Genomic DNA, 19,248 nt, shown 5'->3' with positions numbered 1-19,248 from the left:
ATGTCGACCATGTCAAGGTCGACCAATAGTGGTCGACCTAATGACTGTCGACCATAACATGGTCGACCATGTGAACGGATACCCTGATTCAGATCTAATCATAGATGTGCTAAAGTTAGCACATCTACGATCATTTCCTCAGACATGCTGGGGGACACCCAGCACAGAGCTAGTCTGCCCCGCATGTCTTACCCTCCCCCTCCCCCCCCCCCCCTCCCTCCCAGTAACTGGTGCAAAAGCATCGCACGGCGGCGATGCCTTTGCACTAGTGATGAGCACCCGGCGAGTTACTCCCTGCTTGAGTGATCGCCTCTGCCTGATTGACAGGAGGAGGCGATCGCAGCCTTGAGATGCTTTTAGCATCTCACTGGGCTCCCGGGGTCAGCACACGCAGTGCATCCGCACAAAAAAATTCAGACTGCGATCACTGCCGCTGCAGCTATGCAGTCTGAATTACCCCCTTAGTGTTCACTCTAGGATGTTTTTAGGGCAGGGTGTTAATCATTGAGGAGGGCACATTTTAATTTTGAAGGTCACATTTTTGATGTGATGCATTGCACACAAAGCACAGTGCATATGTTTATAGTTTTTATATATATATTTTCCCCTTAATGAATCATACCCCTACATCATACTTGTCTACCCTCCCAGAAAGGCTGAGAAGCTCCCAGGAAAGGTGGGCAAGTCTCCCGCAGCACCACAGCTCCCTGGACCCCCCGGCTGCCCACTTGCAGAGCACACGTGGTCCCGATGACTGAATTCCTCCTGAATCGTGTCATTGTAGCCATGCCCCCCGATGTATAGTGTCCATCAGCTTGGGCCTGGCCACAGTGACGTGACCGCAAGCTATGCGCCTCCTGTGCTCCAAGTGACATCACGCCCACCCTCCCTGCACCCTGCTGCGCCGAGCTGGCTTCCCGCTCACAGAGGGGGCAGCCAGAAAGTCTGCAACCCTGCCCTACTTGCACCCAACTTCTGTACTGACAAAAATACTGCATATTTCCAGTCTTCTTGAAAGAATGGCTGTAGCATACAGAGGCAGAACTCTGGGAGGCAATGGAGTCAGCTGCCGCCGGGCTTCTGCTTTGAAGGGGGGCATCTCTCCTCCTGTTCCATGTATTCAGCGACATTAATCAATTAAGTTAAATGACAGCAGCCGGTATCTCTTCCGTAGCCGACTTCCCCACTAGTCACTAAACCTTACAAATCACACCCTCTTTATTATAGATACACTGGAAGCAGATACCTTACTGATGAAGCTATTTGCCCCTATAAAGGAAGCATGAGAATTCTAACTATATAAAGTTATTTCTCAGACAATTACAAGTAACTTCATATACTGTAGTTAGAATTCTCATACTTTCTTTAGAGATGAGCGGGTTCGGTTCCTCGGAATCCGAACCCGCCCGAACTTCATGTTTTTTTTCACGGGTCCGAGCGACTCGGATCTTCCCGCCTTGCTCGGTTAACCCGAGCGCGCCCGAACGTCATCATGACGCTGTCGGATTCTCGCGAGACTCGGATTCTATATAAGGAGCCGCGCGTCGCCGCCATTTTCACACGTGCATTGAGATTGATAGGGAGAGGACGTGGCTGGCGTCCTCTCCATTTAGATTAGAAGAGAGAGAGTGAGATTGATTTGAGACAGAGACACTTGATTTACTGGAGCTTAGGAGTACTGTAGAGAGTGCAGAGTTTAGTAGTGACTGACCACAGTGACCACCAGACAGTGCAGTTTTATTTAATATAATCCGTTCTCTGCCTGAAAAAAACGATACACAGTGACTCAGTCACATACCATATCTGTGTGCACTGCTCAGCCCAGTGTGCTGCATCATCTATGTATATATCTGACTGTGCTCACACAGCTTATAATTGTGGGGGAGACTGGGGAGCAGTGCCAGTTATAGGTTATAGCAGGAGCCAGGAGTACATATTATTAAAATTAAACAGTGCACACTTTTGCTGCAGGAGTGCCACTGCCAGTGTGACTGACCAGTGACCTGACCACACTGACCACCAGTATAGTTAGTAGTATACTATATTGTGATTGCCTGAAAAAGTTAAACACTCGTCGTGTGACTTGTGTGGTGTTTTATTTTTTTATATATTTTTTATATCATTATTTATCATCCAGTCGCAGCAGACACAGTACGGTAGTTCACGGCTGTAGCTACCTCTGTGTCGGCACTCGGCAGTCCATCCATAATTGTATACCACCTACCCGTGGTTTTTTTTTCTTTCTTCTTTATACATACATACTACATCTCTTTATCAACCAGTCTATATTAGCAGCAGACACAGTACAGTAGTCCACGGCTGTAGCTACCTCTGTGTCGGCACTCGGCAGTCCATCCATAATTGTATACCACCTACCCGTGGTTTTTTTTTCTTTCTTCTTTATACATACATACTACATCTCTTTATCAACCAGTCTATATTAGCAGCAGACACAGTACAGTACGGTAGTCCACGGCTGTAGCTACCTCTGTGTCGGCACTCGGCAGTCCGTCCATAATTGTATTAGAGATGAGCGCCTGAAATTTTTCGGGTTTTGTGTTTTGGTTTTGGGTTCGGTTCCGCGGCCGTGTTTTGGGTTCGACCGCGTTTTGGCAAAACCTCACCGAATTTTTTTTGTCGGATTCGGGTGTGTTTTGGATTCGGGTGTTTTTTTCAAAAAACCCTAAAAAACAGCTTAAATCATAGAATTTGGGGGTAATTTTGATCCCAAAGTATTATTAACCTCAAAAAACATAATTTACACTCATTTTCAGCCTATTCTGAACACATCACACCTCACAATATTATTTTTAGTCCTAAAATTTGCACCGAGGTCGCTGTGTGAGTAAGATAAGCGACCCTAGTGGCCGACACAAACACCGGGCCCATCTAGGAGTGGCACTGCAGTGTCACGCAGGATGTCCCTTCCAAAAAACCCTCCCCAAACAGCACATGACGCAAAGAAAAAAAGAGGCGCAATGAGGTAGCTGACTGTGTGAGAAAGATAAGCGACCCTAGTGGCCGACACAAACACCGGGCCCATCTAGGAGTGGCACTGCAGTGTCACGCAGGATGTCCCTTCCAAAAAACCCTCCCCAATCAGCACATGATGCAAAGAAAAAGAAAAGAAAAAAGAGGTGCAAGATGGAATTATCCTTGGGCCCTCCCACCCACCCTTATGTTGTATAAACAAAACAGGACATGCACACTTTAACCAACCCATCATTTCAGTGACAGGGTCTGCCACACGACTGTGACTGATATGACGGGTTGGTTTGGACCCCCCCAAAAAAAGAAGCAATTAATCTCTCCTTGCACAAACTGGCTCTACAGAGGCAAGATGTCCACCTCATCTTCACCCTCCGATATATCACCGTGTACATCCCCCTCCTCACAGATTATCAATTCGTCCCCACTGGAATCCACCATCTCAGCTCCCTGTGTACTTTGTGGAGGCAATTGCTGCTGGTCAATGTCTCCGCGGAGGAATTGATTATAATTCATTTTAATGAACATCATCTTCTCCACATTTTCTGGATGTAACCTCGTACGCCGATTGCTGACAAGGTGAGCGGCGGCACTAAACACTCTTTCGGAGTACACACTTGTGGGAGGGCAACTTAGGTAGAATAAAGCCAGTTTGTGCAAGGGCCTCCAAATTGCCTCTTTTTCCTGCCAGTATAAGTACGGACTGTGTGACGTGCCTACTTGGATGCGGTCACTCATATAATCCTCCACCATTCTATCAATGTTGAGAGAATCATATGCAGTGACAGTAGACGACATGTCCGTAATCGTTGTCAGGTCCTTCAGTCCGGACCAGATGTCAGCATCAGCAGTCGCTCCAGACTGCCCTGCATCACCGCCAGCGGGTGGGCTCGGAATTCTGAGCCTTTTCCTCGCACCCCCAGTTGCGGGAGAATGTGAAGGAGGAGATGTTGACAGGTCGCGTTCCGCTTGACTTGACAATTTTGTCACCAGCAGGTCTTTCAACCCCAGCAGACCTGTGTCTGCCGGAAAGAGAGATCCAAGGTAGGCTTTAAATCTAGGATCGAGCACGGTGGCCAAAATGTAGTGCTCTGATTTCAACAGATTGACCACCCGTGAATCCTTGTTAAGCGAATTAAGGGCTGCATCCGCAAGTCCCACATGCCTAGCGGAATCGCTCCGTGTTAGCTCCTTCTTCAATGCCTCCAGCTTCTTCTGCAAAAGCCTGATGAGGGGAATGACCTGACTCAGGCTGGCAGTGTCTGAACTGACTTCACGTGTGGCAAGTTCAAAGGGCATCAGAACCTTGCACAACGTTGAAATCATTCTCCACTGCACTTGAGACAGGTGCATTCCATCTCCTATATCGTGCTCAATTGTATAGGCTTGAATGGCCTTTTGCTGCTCCTCCAACCTCTGAAGCATATAGAGGGTTGAATTCCACCTCGTTACCACTTCTTGCTTCAGATGATGGCAGGGCAGGTTCAGTAGTTTTTGGTGGTGCTCCAGTCTTCTGTACCTGGTGCCTGTACGCCGAAAGTGTCCCGCAATTTTTCTGGCCACCGACAGCATCTCTTGCACGCCCCTGTCGTTTTTTAAAAAATTCTGCACCACCAAATTCAAGGTATGTGCAAAACATGGGACGTGCTGGAATTTGCCCATATTTAATGCACACACAATATTGCTGGCGTTGTCCGATGCCACAAATCCACAGGAGAGTCCAATTGGGGTAAGCCATTCCGCGATGATCTTCCTCAGTTGCCGTAAGAGGTTTTCAGCTGTGTGCGTATTCTGGAAAGCGGTGATACAAAGCGTAGCCTGCCTAGGAAAGAGTTGGCGTTTGCGAGATGCTGCTACTGGTGCCGCCGCTGCTGTTCTTGCGGCGGGAGTCCATACATCTACCCAGTGGGCTGTCACAGTCATATAGTCCTGACCCTGCCCTGCTCCACTTGTCCACATGTCCGTGGTTAAGTGGACATTGGGTACAACTGCATTTTTTAGGACACTGGTGAGTCTTTTTCTGACGTCCGTGTACATTCTCGGTATCGCCTGCCTAGAGAAGTGGAACCTAGATGGTATTTGGTAACGGGGGCACACTGCCTCAATAAATTGTCTAGTTCCCTGTGAACTAACGGCGGATACCGGACGCACGTCTAACACCAACATAGTTGTCAAGGACTCAGTTATCCGCTTTGCAGTAGGATGACTGCTGTGATATTTCATCTTCCTCGCAAAGGACTGTTGAACAGTCAATTGCTTACTGGAAGTAGTACAAGTGGGCTTACGACTTCCCCTCTGGGATGACCATCGACTCCCAGCGGCAACAACAGCAGCGCCAGCAGCAGTAGGCGTTACACGCAAGGATGCATCGGAGGAATCACAGGCAGGAGAGGACTCGTCAGACTTGCCAGTGACATGGCCTGCAGGACTATTGGCATTCCTGGGGAAGGAGGAAATTGACACTGAGGGAGTTGGTGGGGTGGTTTGCGTGAGCTTGGTTACAAGAGGAAGGGATTTACTGGTCAGTGGACTGCTTCCGCTGTCACCCAAAGTTTTTGAACTTGTCACTGACTTATTATGAATGCGCTGCAGGTGACGTATAAGGGAGGATGTTCCGAGGTGGTTAACGTCCTTACCCCTACTTATTACAGCTTGACAAAGGGAACACACGGCTTGACACCTGTTGTCCGCATTTCTGGTGAAATACCTCCACACCGAAGAGCTGATTTTTTTGGTATTTTCACCTGGCATGTCAACGGCCATATTCCTCCCACGGACAACAGGTGTCTCCCCGGGTGCCTGACTTAAACAAACCACCTCACCATCAGAATCCTCCTGGTCAATTTCCTCCCCAGCGCCAGCAACACCCATATCCTCCTCATCCTGGTGTACTTCAACACTGACATCTTCAATCTGACTATCAGGAACTGGACTGCGGGTGCTCCTTCCAGCACTTGCAGGGGGCATGCAAATAGTGGAAGGCGCATGCTCTTCACGTCCAGTGTTGGGAAGGTCAGGCATCGCAAACGACACAATTGGACTCTCCTTGTGGATTTGGGATTTCAAAGAACGCACAGTTCTTTGCGGTGCTTTTGCCAGCTTGAGTCTTTTCAGTTTTCTAGCGAGAGGCTGAGTGCTTCCATCCTCATGTGAAGCTGAACCACTAGCCATGAACATAGGCCAGGGCCTCAGCCGTTCCTTGCCACTCCGTGTGGTAAATGGCATATTGGCAAGTTTACGCTTCTCCTCCGACAATTTTATTTTAGGTTTTGGAGTCCTTTTTTTTCTGATATTTGGTGTTTTGGATTTGACATGCTCTGTACTATGACATTGGGCATCGGCCTTGGCAGACGACGTTGCTGGCATTTCATCGTCTCGGCCATGACTAGTGGCAGCAGCTTCAGCACGAGGTGGAAGTGGATCTTGATCTTTCCCTAATTTTGGAACCTCAACTTTTTTGTTCTCCATATTTTATAGGCAGAACTAAAAGGCACCTCAGGTAAACAATGGAGATGGATGGATTGGATACTAGTATACAATTATGGACGGACTGCCACGGTTAGGTGGTATAAAAAAACCACGGTTAGGTGGTATATATTATAATAATAATACAATTATGGATGGACGGACTGCCTGCCGACTGCCGACACAGAGGTAGCCACAGCCGTGAACTACCGCACTGTACACTGGTTGATAAAGAGATAGTAGTATACTCGTAACAACTAGTATGACACTATGACGACGGTATAAAGAATGAAAAAAAAACCACGGTTAGGTGGTATATATTATAATAATAATACAATTATGGATGGACGGACTGCCTGCCGAGTGCCGACACAGAGGTAGCCACAGCCGTGAACTACCGCACTGTACACTGGTTGATAAAGAGATAGTAGTATACTCGTAACAACTAGTATGACACTATGACGGTATAAAGAATGAAAAAAAAACCACGGTTAGGTGGTATATATTATAATAATAATACAATTATGGATGGACGGACTGCCTGCCGACTGCCGACACAGAGGTAGCCACAGCCGTGAACTACCGCACTGTACACTGGTTGATAAAGAGATAGTAGTATACTCGTAACAACTAGTATGACACTATGACGACGGTATAAAGAAAGAAAAAAAAATACCACAGTTAGGTGGTATATATTATAATAATAATACAATTATGGATGGACGGACTGCCTGCCGACTGCCGACACAGAGGTAGCCACAGCCGTGAACTACCGCACTGTACACTGGTTGATAAAGAGATAGTAGTATACTCGTAACAACTAGTATGACACTATGACGGTATAAAGAATGAAAAAAAAACCACGGTTAGGTGGTATATATTATAATAATAATACAATTATGGATGGACGGACTGCCTGCCGACTGCCGACACAGAGGTAGCCACAGCCGTGAACTACCGCACTGTACACTGGTTGATAAAGAGATAGTAGTATACTCGTAACAACTAGTATGACACTATGACGACGGTATAAAGAAAGAAAAAAAAATACCACAGTTAGGTGGTATATATTATAATAATAATACAATTATGGATGGACGGACTGCCTGCCGACTGCCGACACAGAGGTAGCCACAGCCGTGAACTACCGCACTGTACACTGGTTGATAAAGAGATAGTAGTATACTCGTAACAACTAGTATGACACTATGACGACGGTATAAAGAATGAAAAAAAAAACACGGTTAGGTGGTATATATTATAATAATAATACAATTATGGATGGACGGACTGCCTGCCGACTGCCGACACAGAGGTAGCCACAGCCGTGAACTACCGCACTGTACACTGGTTGATAAAGAGATAGTAGTATACTCGTAACAACTAGTATGACACTATGACGACGGTATAAAGAAAGAAAAAAAAATACCACAGTTAGGTGGTATATATTATAATAATAATACAATTATGGATGGACGGACTGCCTGCCGACTGCCGACACAGAGGTAGCCACAGCCGTGAACTACCGCACTGTACACTGGTTGATAAAGAGATAGTAGTATACTCGTAACAACTAGTATGACACTATGACGGTATAAAGAATGAAAAAAAAACCACGGTTAGGTGGTATATATTATAATAATAATACAATTATGGATGGACGGACTGCCTGCCGACTGCCGACACAGAGGTAGCCACAGCCGTGAACTACCGCACTGTACACTGGTTGATAAAGAGATAGTAGTATACTCGTAACAACTAGTATGACACTATGACGACGGTATAAAGAAAGAAAAAAAAATACCACAGTTAGGTGGTATATATTATAATAATAATACAATTATGGATGGACGGACTGCCTGCCGACTGCCGACACAGAGGTAGCCACAGCCGTGAACTACCGCACTGTACACTGGTTGATAAAGAGATAGTAGTATACTCGTAACAACTAGTATGACACTATGACGACGGTATAAAGAATGAAAAAAAAAACACGGTTAGGTGGTATATATTATAATAATAATACAATTATGGATGGACGGACTGCCTGCCGACTGCCGACACAGAGGTAGCCACAGCCGTGAACTACCGCACTGTACACTGGTTGATAAAGAGATAGTAGTATACTCGTAACAACTAGTATGACACTATGACGACGGTATAAAGAAAGAAAAAAAAATACCACAGTTAGGTGGTATATATTATAATAATAATACAATTATGGATGGACGGACTGCCTGCCGACTGCCGACACAGAGGTAGCCACAGCCGTGAACTACCGCACTGTACACTGGTTGATAAAGAGATAGTAGTATACTCGTAACAACTAGTATGACACTATGACGACGGTATAAAGAAAGAAAAAAAAATACCACAGTTAGGTGGTATATATTATAATAATAATACAATTATGGATGGACGGACTGCCTGCCGACTGCCGACACAGAGGTAGCCACAGCCGTGAACTACCGCACTGTACACTGGTTGATAAAGAGATAGTAGTATACTCGTAACAACTAGTATGACACTATGACGACGGTATAAAGAATGAAAAAAAAACCACGGTTAGGTGGTATATATTATAATAATAATACAATTATGGATGGACGGACTGCCTGCCGACTGCCGACACAGAGGTAGCCACAGCCGTGAACTACCGCACTGTACACTGGTTGATAAAGAGATAGTAGTATACTCGTAACAACTAGTATGACACTATGACGACGGTATAAAGAATGAAAAAAAAACCACGGTTAGGTGGTATATATTATAATAATAATACAATTATGGATGGACGGACTGCCTGCCGACTGCCGACACAGAGGTAGCCACAGCCGTGAACTACCGCACTGTACACTGGTTGATAAAGAGATAGTAGTATACTCGTAACAACTAGTATGACACTATGACGGTATAAAGAATGAAAAAAAAACCACGGTTAGGTGGTATATATTATAATAATAATACAATTATGGATGGACGGACTGCCTGCCGACACAGAGGTAGCCACAGCCGTGAACTACCGCACTGTACACTGGTTGATAAAGAGATAGTAGTATACTCGTAACAACTAGTATGACACTATGACGACGGTATAAAGAAAGAAAAAAAAATACCACGGTTAGGTGGTATATATTGTAATACAATTATGGATGGACGGACTGCCTGCCGAGTTCCGACTGCCGACACAGAGGTAGCCACAGCCGTGAACTACCGCACTGTACTGTGTCTGCTGCTAATATAGACTGGTTGATAAAGAGATAGTATACAATACATACAACAATATACTACTATACTGGTGGTCAGGCACTGGTCACCACTAGTCACACTGGCAGTGGCACTCCTGCAGCAAAAGTGTGCACTGTTTAATTTTAAATTAATATAATATTATGTACTCCTGGGGGCTCCTGCTATAACAACCTGCAGTGCTCCCCAGTCTCCCCCACAATTATTATAAGCTTTGCCTTTTATACATTGATGTGCAGCACACTGGGCTGAGCTGAGTGCACACAGACTGAGTCACACTGTGTGACTGGCTGCTGCTGTGTATCGTTTTTTTTCAGGCAGAGAACGGATATAGCAGAGAACGGATATATTATATTAAAATAAATAAAAGTTAACTAACAACAACTGCACTGGTCACTGTGGTAAACTCTGTCTGACTCTGCACAATCTCTCTCTCTCTTCTAATCTAATTTCTAATGGAGAGGACGCCAGCCACGTCCTCTCCCTATCAATCTCAATGCACGTGTGAAAATGGCGGCGACGCGCGGCTCCTTATATAGAATCCGAGTCTCGCGAGAATCCGACAGCGTCATGATGACGTTCGGGCGCGCTCGGGATAACCGAGCAAGGCGGGAGGATCCGAGTCTGCTCGGACCCGTAAAAAAAACATGAAGTTCGTGCGGGTTCGGTTTCAGAGAAACCGAACCCGCTCATCTCTAAATTGTATACCACCTACCCGTGGTTTTTTTTTCTTTCTTCTTTATACATACATACTACATCTCTTTATCAACCAGTCTATATTAGCAGCAGACACAGTACAGTAGTCCACGGCTGTAGCTACCTCTGTGTCGGCACTCGGCAGTCCATCCATAATTGTATACCACCTACCCGTGGTTTTTTTTTCTTTCTTCTTTATACATACATACTACATCTCTTTATCAACCAGTCTATATTAGCAGCAGACACAGTACAGTATGGTAGTCCACGGCTGTAGCTACCTCTGTGTCGGCACTCGGCAGTCCGTCCATAATTGTATACCACCTACCCGTGGTTTTTTTTTCTTTCTTCTTTATACATACATACTACATCTCTTTATCAACCAGTCTATATTAGCAGCAGACACAGTACAGTAGTCCACGGCTGTAGCTACCTCTGTGTCGGCACTCGGCAGTCCATCCATAATTGTATACCACCTACCCGTGGTTTTTTTTTCTTTCTTCTTTATACATACATACTACATCTCTTTATCAACCAGTCTATATTAGCAGCAGACACAGTACAGTACGGTAGTCCACGGCTGTAGCTACCTCTGTGTCGGCACTCGGCAGTCCGTCCATAATTGTATACCACCTACCCGTGTTTTTTTTTTCTTTCTTCTTTATACATACATACTACATCTCATTATCAACCAGTCTATATTAGCAGCAGACACAGTACAGTAGTCCACGGCTGTAGCTACCTCTGTGTCGGCACTCGGCAGTCCATCCATAATTGTATACCACCTACCCGTGGTTTTTTTTTTTTTTCTTCTTTATACATACTACATCTCATTATCAACCAGTCTATATTAGCAGCAGACACAGTACGGTAGTCCACGGCTGTAGCTACCTCTGTGTCGGCACTCGGCAGTCCGTCCATAATTGTATACCACCTACCCGTGGTTTTTTTTTCTTTCTTCTTTATACATACTACATCTCATTATCAACCAGTCTATATTAGCAGCAGACACAGTACGGTAGTCTACGGCTGTAGCTACCTCTGTGTCGGCACTCGGCAGTCCATCCATAATTGTATACCACCTACCCGTGTTTTTTTTTTCTTTCTTCATTATACATACTACATCTCATTATCATCCAGTCTATATTAGCAGCAGACACAGTACAGTACGGTAGTCCACGGCTGTAGCTACCTCTGTGTCGGCACTCGGCAGTCCGTCCATAATTGTATACCACCTACCCGTGGTTTTTTTTTTCTTTCTTCTTTATACATACTACATCTCATTATCAACCAGTCTATATTAGCAGCAGACACAGTACGGTAGTCCACGGCTGTAGCTACCTCTGTGTCGGCACTCGGCAGTCCATCCATAATTGTATACCACCTACCCGTGGGTTTTTTTTCTTTCTTCTTTATACATACTACATCTCATTATCATCCAGTCTATATTAGCAGCAGACACAGTACAGTACGGTAGTCCACGGCTGTAGCTACCTCTGTGTCGGCACTCGGCAGTCCGTCCATAATTGTATACCACCTACCCGTGGTTTTTTTTTTCTTTCTTCTTTATACATACTATATCTCATTATCAACCAGTCTATATTAGCAGCAGACACAGTACGGTAGTCCACGGCTGTAGCTACCTCTGTGTCGGCACTCGGCAGTCCATCCATAATTGTATACCACCTACCCGTGGTTTTTTTTTTCTTTCTTCTTTATACATACATACTACATCTCTTTATCAACCAGTCTATATTAGCAGCAGACACAGTACAGTAGTCCACGGCTGTAGCTACCTCTGTGTCGGCACTCGGCAGTCCATCCATAATTGTATACCACCTACCCGTGGTTTTTTTTTCTTTCTTCTTTATACATACATACTACATCTCATTATCATCCAGTCTATATTAGCAGCAGACACAGTACAGTACAATAGTCCACGGCTGTAGCTACCTCTGTGTCGGCACTCGGCAGTCCATCCATAATTGTATACTAGTATCCATCCATCTCCATTGTTTACCTGAGGTGCCTTTTAGTTGTGCCTATTAAAATATGGAGAACAAAAATGTTGAGGTTCCAAAATTAGGGAAAGATCAAGATCCACTTCCACCTCGTGCTGAAGCTGCTGCCACTAGTCATGGCCGAGACGATGAAATGCCAGCAACGTCGTCTGCCAAGGCCGATGCCCAATGTCATAGTACAGAGCATGTCAAATCCCAAACACCAAATATCAGTAAAAAAAGGACTCCAAAACCTAAAATAAAATTTCGGAGGGGAAGCGTAAACTTGCCAATATGCCATTTACCACACGGAGTGGCAAGGAACGGCTGAGGCCCTGGCCTATGTTCATGGCTAGTGGTTCAGCTTCACATGAGGATGGAAGCACTCAGCCTCTCGCTAGAAAACTGAAAAGACTCAAGCTGGCAAAAGCACCGCAAAGAACTGTGCGTTCTTCGAAATCCCAAATCCACAAGGAGAGTCCAATTGTGTCGGTTGCGATGCCTGACCTTCCCAACACTGGACGTGAAGAGCATGCGCCTTCCACCATTTGCACGCCCCCTGCAAGTGCTGGAAGGAGCACCCGCAGTCCAGTTCCTGATAGTCAGATTGAAGATGTCAGTGTTGAAGTACACCAGGATGAGGAGGATATGGGTGTTGCTGGCGCTGGGGAGGAAATTGACCAGGAGGATTCTGATGGTGAGGTGGTTTGTTTAAGTCAGGCACCCGGGGAGACACCTGTTGTCCGTGGGAGGAATATGGCCGTTGACATGCCTGGTGAAAATACCAAAAAAATCAGCTCTTCGGTGTGGAAGTATTTCACCAGAAATGCGGACAACATTTGTCAAGCCGTGTGTTCCCTTTGTCAAGCTGTAATAAGTAGGGGTAAGGACGTTAACCACCTCGGAACATCCTCCCTTATACGTCACCTGCAGCGCATTCATAATAAGTCAGTGACAAGTTCAAAAACTTTGGGCGACAGCGGAAGCAGTCCACTGACCAGTAAATCCCTTCCTCTTGTAACCAAGCTCACGCAAACCACCCCACCAACTCCCTCAGTGTCAATTTCCTCCTTCCCCAGGAATGCCAATAGTCCTGCAGGCCATGTCACTGGCAATTCTGACGAGTCCTCTCCTGCCTGGGATTCCTCCGATGCATCCTTGCGTGTAACGCCTACTGCTGCTGGCGCTGCTGTTGTTGCTGCTGGGAGTCGATGGTCATCCCAGAGGGGAAGTCGTAAGCCCACTTGTACTACTTCCAGTAAGCAATTGACTGTCCAACAGTCCTTTGCGAGGAAGATGAAATATCACAGCAGTCATCCTGCTGCAAAGCGGATAACTGAGGCCTTGACAACTATGTTGGTGTTAGACGTGCGTCCGGTATCCGCCGTTAGTTCACAGGGAACTAGACAATTTATTGAGGCAGTGTGCCCCCGTTACCAAATACCATCTAGGTTCCACTTCTGTAGGCAGGCGATACCGAGAATGTACACGGACGTCAGAAAAAGACTCACCAGTGTCCTAAAAAATGCAGTTGTACCCAATGTCCACTTAACCACGGACATGTGGACAAGTGGAGCAGGGCAGGGTCAGGACTATATGACTGTGACAGCCCACTGGGTAGATGTATGGACTCCCGCCGCAAGAACAGCAGCGGCGGCACCAGTAGCAGCATCTCGCAAACGCCAACTCTTTCCTAGGCAGGCTACGCTTTGTATCACCGCTTTCCAGAATACGCACACAGCTAAAAACCTCTTACGGCAACTGAGGAAGATCATCGCAGAATGGCTTACCCCAATTGGACTCTCCTGTGGATTTGTGGCATCGGACAACGCCAGCAATATTGTGTGTGCATTAAATATGGGCAAATTCCAGCACGTCCCATGTTTTGCACATACCTTGAATTTGGTGGTGCAGAATTTTTTAAAAAACGACAGGGGCGTGCAAGAGATGCTGTCGGTGGCCAGAAGAATTGCGGGACACTTTCGGCGTACAGGCACCACGTACAGAACACTGGAGCACCACCAAAAACTACTGAACCTGCCCTGCCATCATCTGAAGCAAGAAGTGGTAACGAGGTGGAATTCAACCCTCTATATGCTTCAGAGGTTGGAGGAGCAGCAAAAGGCCATTCAAGCCTATACAATTGAGCACGATATAGGAGGTGGAATGCACCTGTCTCAAGTGCAGTGGAGAATGATTTCAACGTTGTGCAAGGTTCTGATGCCCTTTGAACTTGCCACACGTGAAGTCAGTTCAGACACTGCCAGCCTGAGTCAGGTCATTCCCCTCATCAGGCTTTTGCAGAAGAAGCTGGAGACATTGAAGGAGGAGCTAACACGGAGCGATTCCGCTAGGCATGTGGGACTTGTGGATGGAGCCCTTAATTCGCTTAACAAGGATTCACGGGTGGTCAATCTGTTGAAATCAGAGCACTACATTTTGGCCACCGTGCTCGATCCTAGATTTAAAACCTACCTTGGATCTCTCTTTCCTGCTGGTGAGAAAATTGTCAAGTCAAGCGGAACGCGACCTGTCAACATCTCCTCCTTCACATTCTCCCGCAACTGGGGGTGCGAGGAAAAGGCTCAGAATTCCGAGCCCACCCGCTGGCGGTGATGCAGGGCAGTCTGGAGCGACTGCTGATGCTGACATCTGGTCCGGACTGAAGGACCTGACAACGATTACGGACATGTCGTCTACTGTCACTGCATATGATTCTCTCAACATTGAAAGAATGGTGGAGGATTATATGAGTGACCGCATCCAAGTAGGCACGTCACACAGTCCGTACTTATACTGGCAGGAAAAAGAGGCAATTTGGAGGCCCTTGCACAAACTGGCTTTATTCTACCTAAGTTGCCCTCCCACAAGTGTGTACTCCGAAAGAGTGTTTAGTGCCGCCGCTCACCTTGTCAGCAATCGGCGTACGAGGTTACATCCAGAAAATGTGGAGAAGATGATGTTCATTAAAATGAATTATAATCAATTCCTCCGCGGAGACATTGACCAGCAGCAATTGCCTCCACAAAGTACACAGGGAGCTGAGATGGTGGATTCCAGTGGGGACGAATTGATAATCTGTGAGGAGGGGGATGTACACGGTGATATATCGGAGGATGATGATGAGGTGGACATCTTGCCTCTGTAGAGCCAGTTTGTGCAAGGAGAGATTAATTGCTTCTTTTTTGGGGGGGTCCAAACCAACCCGTCATATCAGTCACAGTCGTGTGGCAGACCCTGTCACTGAAATGATGGGTTGGTTAAAGTGTGCATGTCCTGTTTATACAACATAAGGGTGGGTGGGAGGGCCCAAGGACAATTCCATCTTGCACCTCTTTTTTCTTTTCTTTTTCTTTGCGTCATGTGCTGTTTGGGGAGGGTTTTTTGGAAGGGCCATCCTGCGTGACACTGCAGTGCCACTCCTAGTTGGGCCCGGTGTTTGTGTCGGCCACTAGGGTCGCTTATCTTACTCACACAGTCAGCTACCTCATTGCGCCTCTTTTTTTCTTTGCGTCATGTGCTGTTTGGGGAGGGTTTTTTGGAAGGGCCATCCTGCGTGACACTGCAGTGCCACTCCTAGATGGGCCCGGTGTTTGTGTCGGCCACTAGGGTCGCTTATCTTACTCACACAGTCAGCTACCTCATTGCGCCTCTTTTTTTCTTTGCGTCATGTGCTGTTTGGGGAGGGTTTTTTGGAAGGGCCATCCTGCGTGACACTGCAGTGCCACTCCTAGATGGGCCCGGTGTTTGTGTCGGCCACTAGGGTCGCTTATCTTACTCACACAGTCAGCTACCTCATTGCGCCTCTTTTTTTCTTTGCGTCATGTGCTGTTTGGGGAGGGTTTTTTGGAAGGGCCATCCTGCGTGACACTGCAGTGCCACTCCTAGATGGGCCCGGTGTTTGTGTCGGCCACTAGGGTCGCTTATCTTACTCACACAGTCAGCTACCTCATTGCGCCTCTTTTTTTCTTTGCGTCATGTGCTGTTTGGGGAGGGTTTTTTGGAAGGGACATCCTGCGTGACACTGCAGTGCCACTCCTAGATGGGCCCGGTGTTTGTGTCGGCCACTAGGGTCGCTTATCTTACTCACACAGCTACCTCATTGCGCCTCTTTTTTTCTTTGCGTCATGTGCTGTTTGGGGAGGGTTTTTTGGAAGGGACATCCTGCGTGACACTGCAGTGCCACTCCTAGATGGGCCCGGTGTTTGTGTCGGCCACTAGGGTCGCTTATCTTACTCACACAGCGACCTCGGTGCAAATTTTAGGACTAAAAATAATATTGTGAGGTGTGAGGTATTCAGAATAGACTGAAAATGAGTGTAAATTATGGTTTTTGAGGTTAATAATACTTTGGGATCAAAATGACCCCCAAATTCTATGATTTAAGCTGTTTTTTAGGGTTTTTTGAAAAAAACACCCGAATCCAAAACACACCCGAATCCGACAAAAAAAATTCGGTGAGGTTTTGCCAAAACGCGGTCGAACCCAAAACACGGCCGCGGAACCGAACCCAAAACCAAAACACAAAACCCGAAAAATTTCCGGCGCTCATCTCTACTTTCTATGCAAGAGCAGATATCTCCATCAGTAAGGTGCATGATTCCAGTGTAATAGGTTGTGGGTTCTAATCCTGGATATGACACTTGCAAATTAATTGTCAGAGAAATAATCAGCATTGTGAGTGACTGAGCAGATCTATGTAGTGTGTGGCTGGACCCCTACATAGATCTTCCTAGTTGCAACGTTTTGTAGTAGCTTCATATAGTTAGAATCTGCAGGCTTGCTATGCAGGAGCAAATATGTGTACTGTATATATATATATATATATATATATATATATATATATATAAATATATATAGCAATGAAAGGACTGGCACTCCAAGTAGTTTCCAAACAGGTGTGGTGCCCAGGTGCCGGATATGTGGAGATTATACCAAAAGTTGAAGGACACGGCACTCGTGGGACTTCATAACAAGCAGCAAGCTGATTCAAAGGAAGGCTGACATCGCAGCATGATGTGCCATGTCCTTCAACTTTTGGTATTTTATATATATATATATATATATATATATATATATATGGGGCACCAATATTTTTCTTGCCTCCGGGCAACTGGGACAAACTTACGCCACTGGTAGCATATACAGAATAAGTAGATAAAAAATAAATTTCTCCTACACTACTTCATGGCAGCCCTTACTCTTGGGAATTGTATCCCATTCCTAAACTTAGACAGGGAATCCTCTCAACACTTTAGGACCACCCACCTTGGGTATATAGCCCTGCTCCTCCCCTTCCTCCATTAGTCTTTTTTCCTGTCTCCTAGCTTGACAGGGGATTATGTGTTTTGTTTTTGAGAACGTTTACCTCTATTCCCAGTAATACGCCTCTGTGTAGCCGTACTGGAAGAGGGTGGCTCCCTGGAGAAGGCAGAGTGTGCTTGGGGCGGTTGTAAGTCCCCGCTGTTCAGCTTAAGGTGTCCGCCCGCTGTATTTGCTGCTGGTCCCTCTCCCTAGCGCCGCTGTCTGAAGCCGTCTCCCCGGGTGCTTTGCTCCGCTAGCCGCAGCGCCTGTATCTCCGGCGAGACCGGAAGTGCGGGTGGCCGGAAGGGCAGCGGGGCGAAGGGGAAGTGCGGCTGGCGGGCTGAAGCGCTGTGAGAGACAGCGTGCGGCGGTTGGTGGGCGGAAGTGCTGTGGCGGCCGTCCTGTAGGCTGGGACGGTCTGCTCAGCGCCGCTCTCTGTGATTCTTTTGGAGCTTAAATAATGGCGCTGCACACTAGGAGTGAGAGTCTCCTATGAGCTGGGCAGGTGTATGCTTACCAGCAGGATGGATAGAGAGCCTTCTCCCCATAAGCCGATGAGTGCCCGGAAGAGGTAAGTCCTCATAGAAGATATGTTCTTTTTTCAGGTTTGATTTTTTCTGCGTGGTTAGGATTTTAATGTAGTGCTACTGCTGTTCATTTTTTAGTGTGTCTCCTCCTAAGAAGAGGCTATGCAAGAAGAGGCATATGGATATACAGTGTGCAGCATGTGATAAGATCTTTTCTTCTACTGAGAATGTGAAGTTCTGTGAGGACTGTATACAGAGTGACATTCAGCAGGCCAGTCAAACCAGTCAGATTCAGGAATTGAAGGACTGGATGAAGAGGTCTTTTGTTACGAGAGAACAGCTGGCTGATTTGCAGGGAAATAAGAGATCTAGATCCCTGGCTAGTATTGACTCTCAGGACGAGTCAGCCTCTTTGTATGCTGATTATTAAGTTTCCTCTAGTTCTGGGTCAGAAGAGAAGGAGGAAGTTAGAGAGTTTAATTTGGATCTCGTTGACAGTCTCTTAAAGAATATATTTAAGACCATGAACTATAGGCAAAAGGATAAAGGAGATGAAGATAAGGATGTTTTGTTTGGAGATAAGTCCAAAAGGAGCAGATATTTTCTGGTTCACAGAGCATTGAAGGATGTAGTGTCTAAGGAGTGGCAAAACATCGATAAGAGACTTGGAAGTATTGAACGAGTGGATCAAATGTTTCCGGTAGAAGATGAGCAATTTCTGGGCTGGTGCACAGTGCCTAAGATTGATGCGGCAGTAGCAGAAATGGTGTCTAAAACTACGATTCTGTTAGAGGACGGAGCTGTCCTTAAGGATGGCATGGATAAGCGTATGGAGAGTGCGCTGAAAAAATTACATATGTCCTCAGCAGTATCCTTAAGGTCCGGTGTGGCTGTTGCATCTGTTTCCAGAGCTTTGAGAGTTTGGGGATCAGTGTTGTCCACAGATGTTGAAGAGAAAATCTCAAGGCAATATTTGCAGAGAAGCCTGGGTATTATGCTCAAGGGCATAGAGTATCTGTGCG

The sequence above is a fragment of the Pseudophryne corroboree genome, chromosome 2 (genome assembly GCF_028390025.1).
Source record: "Pseudophryne corroboree isolate aPseCor3 chromosome 2, aPseCor3.hap2, whole genome shotgun sequence".
NCBI lineage: Eukaryota > Metazoa > Chordata > Amphibia > Anura > Myobatrachidae > Pseudophryne > Pseudophryne corroboree.
This window is presented reverse-complemented; position numbering follows the sequence as displayed.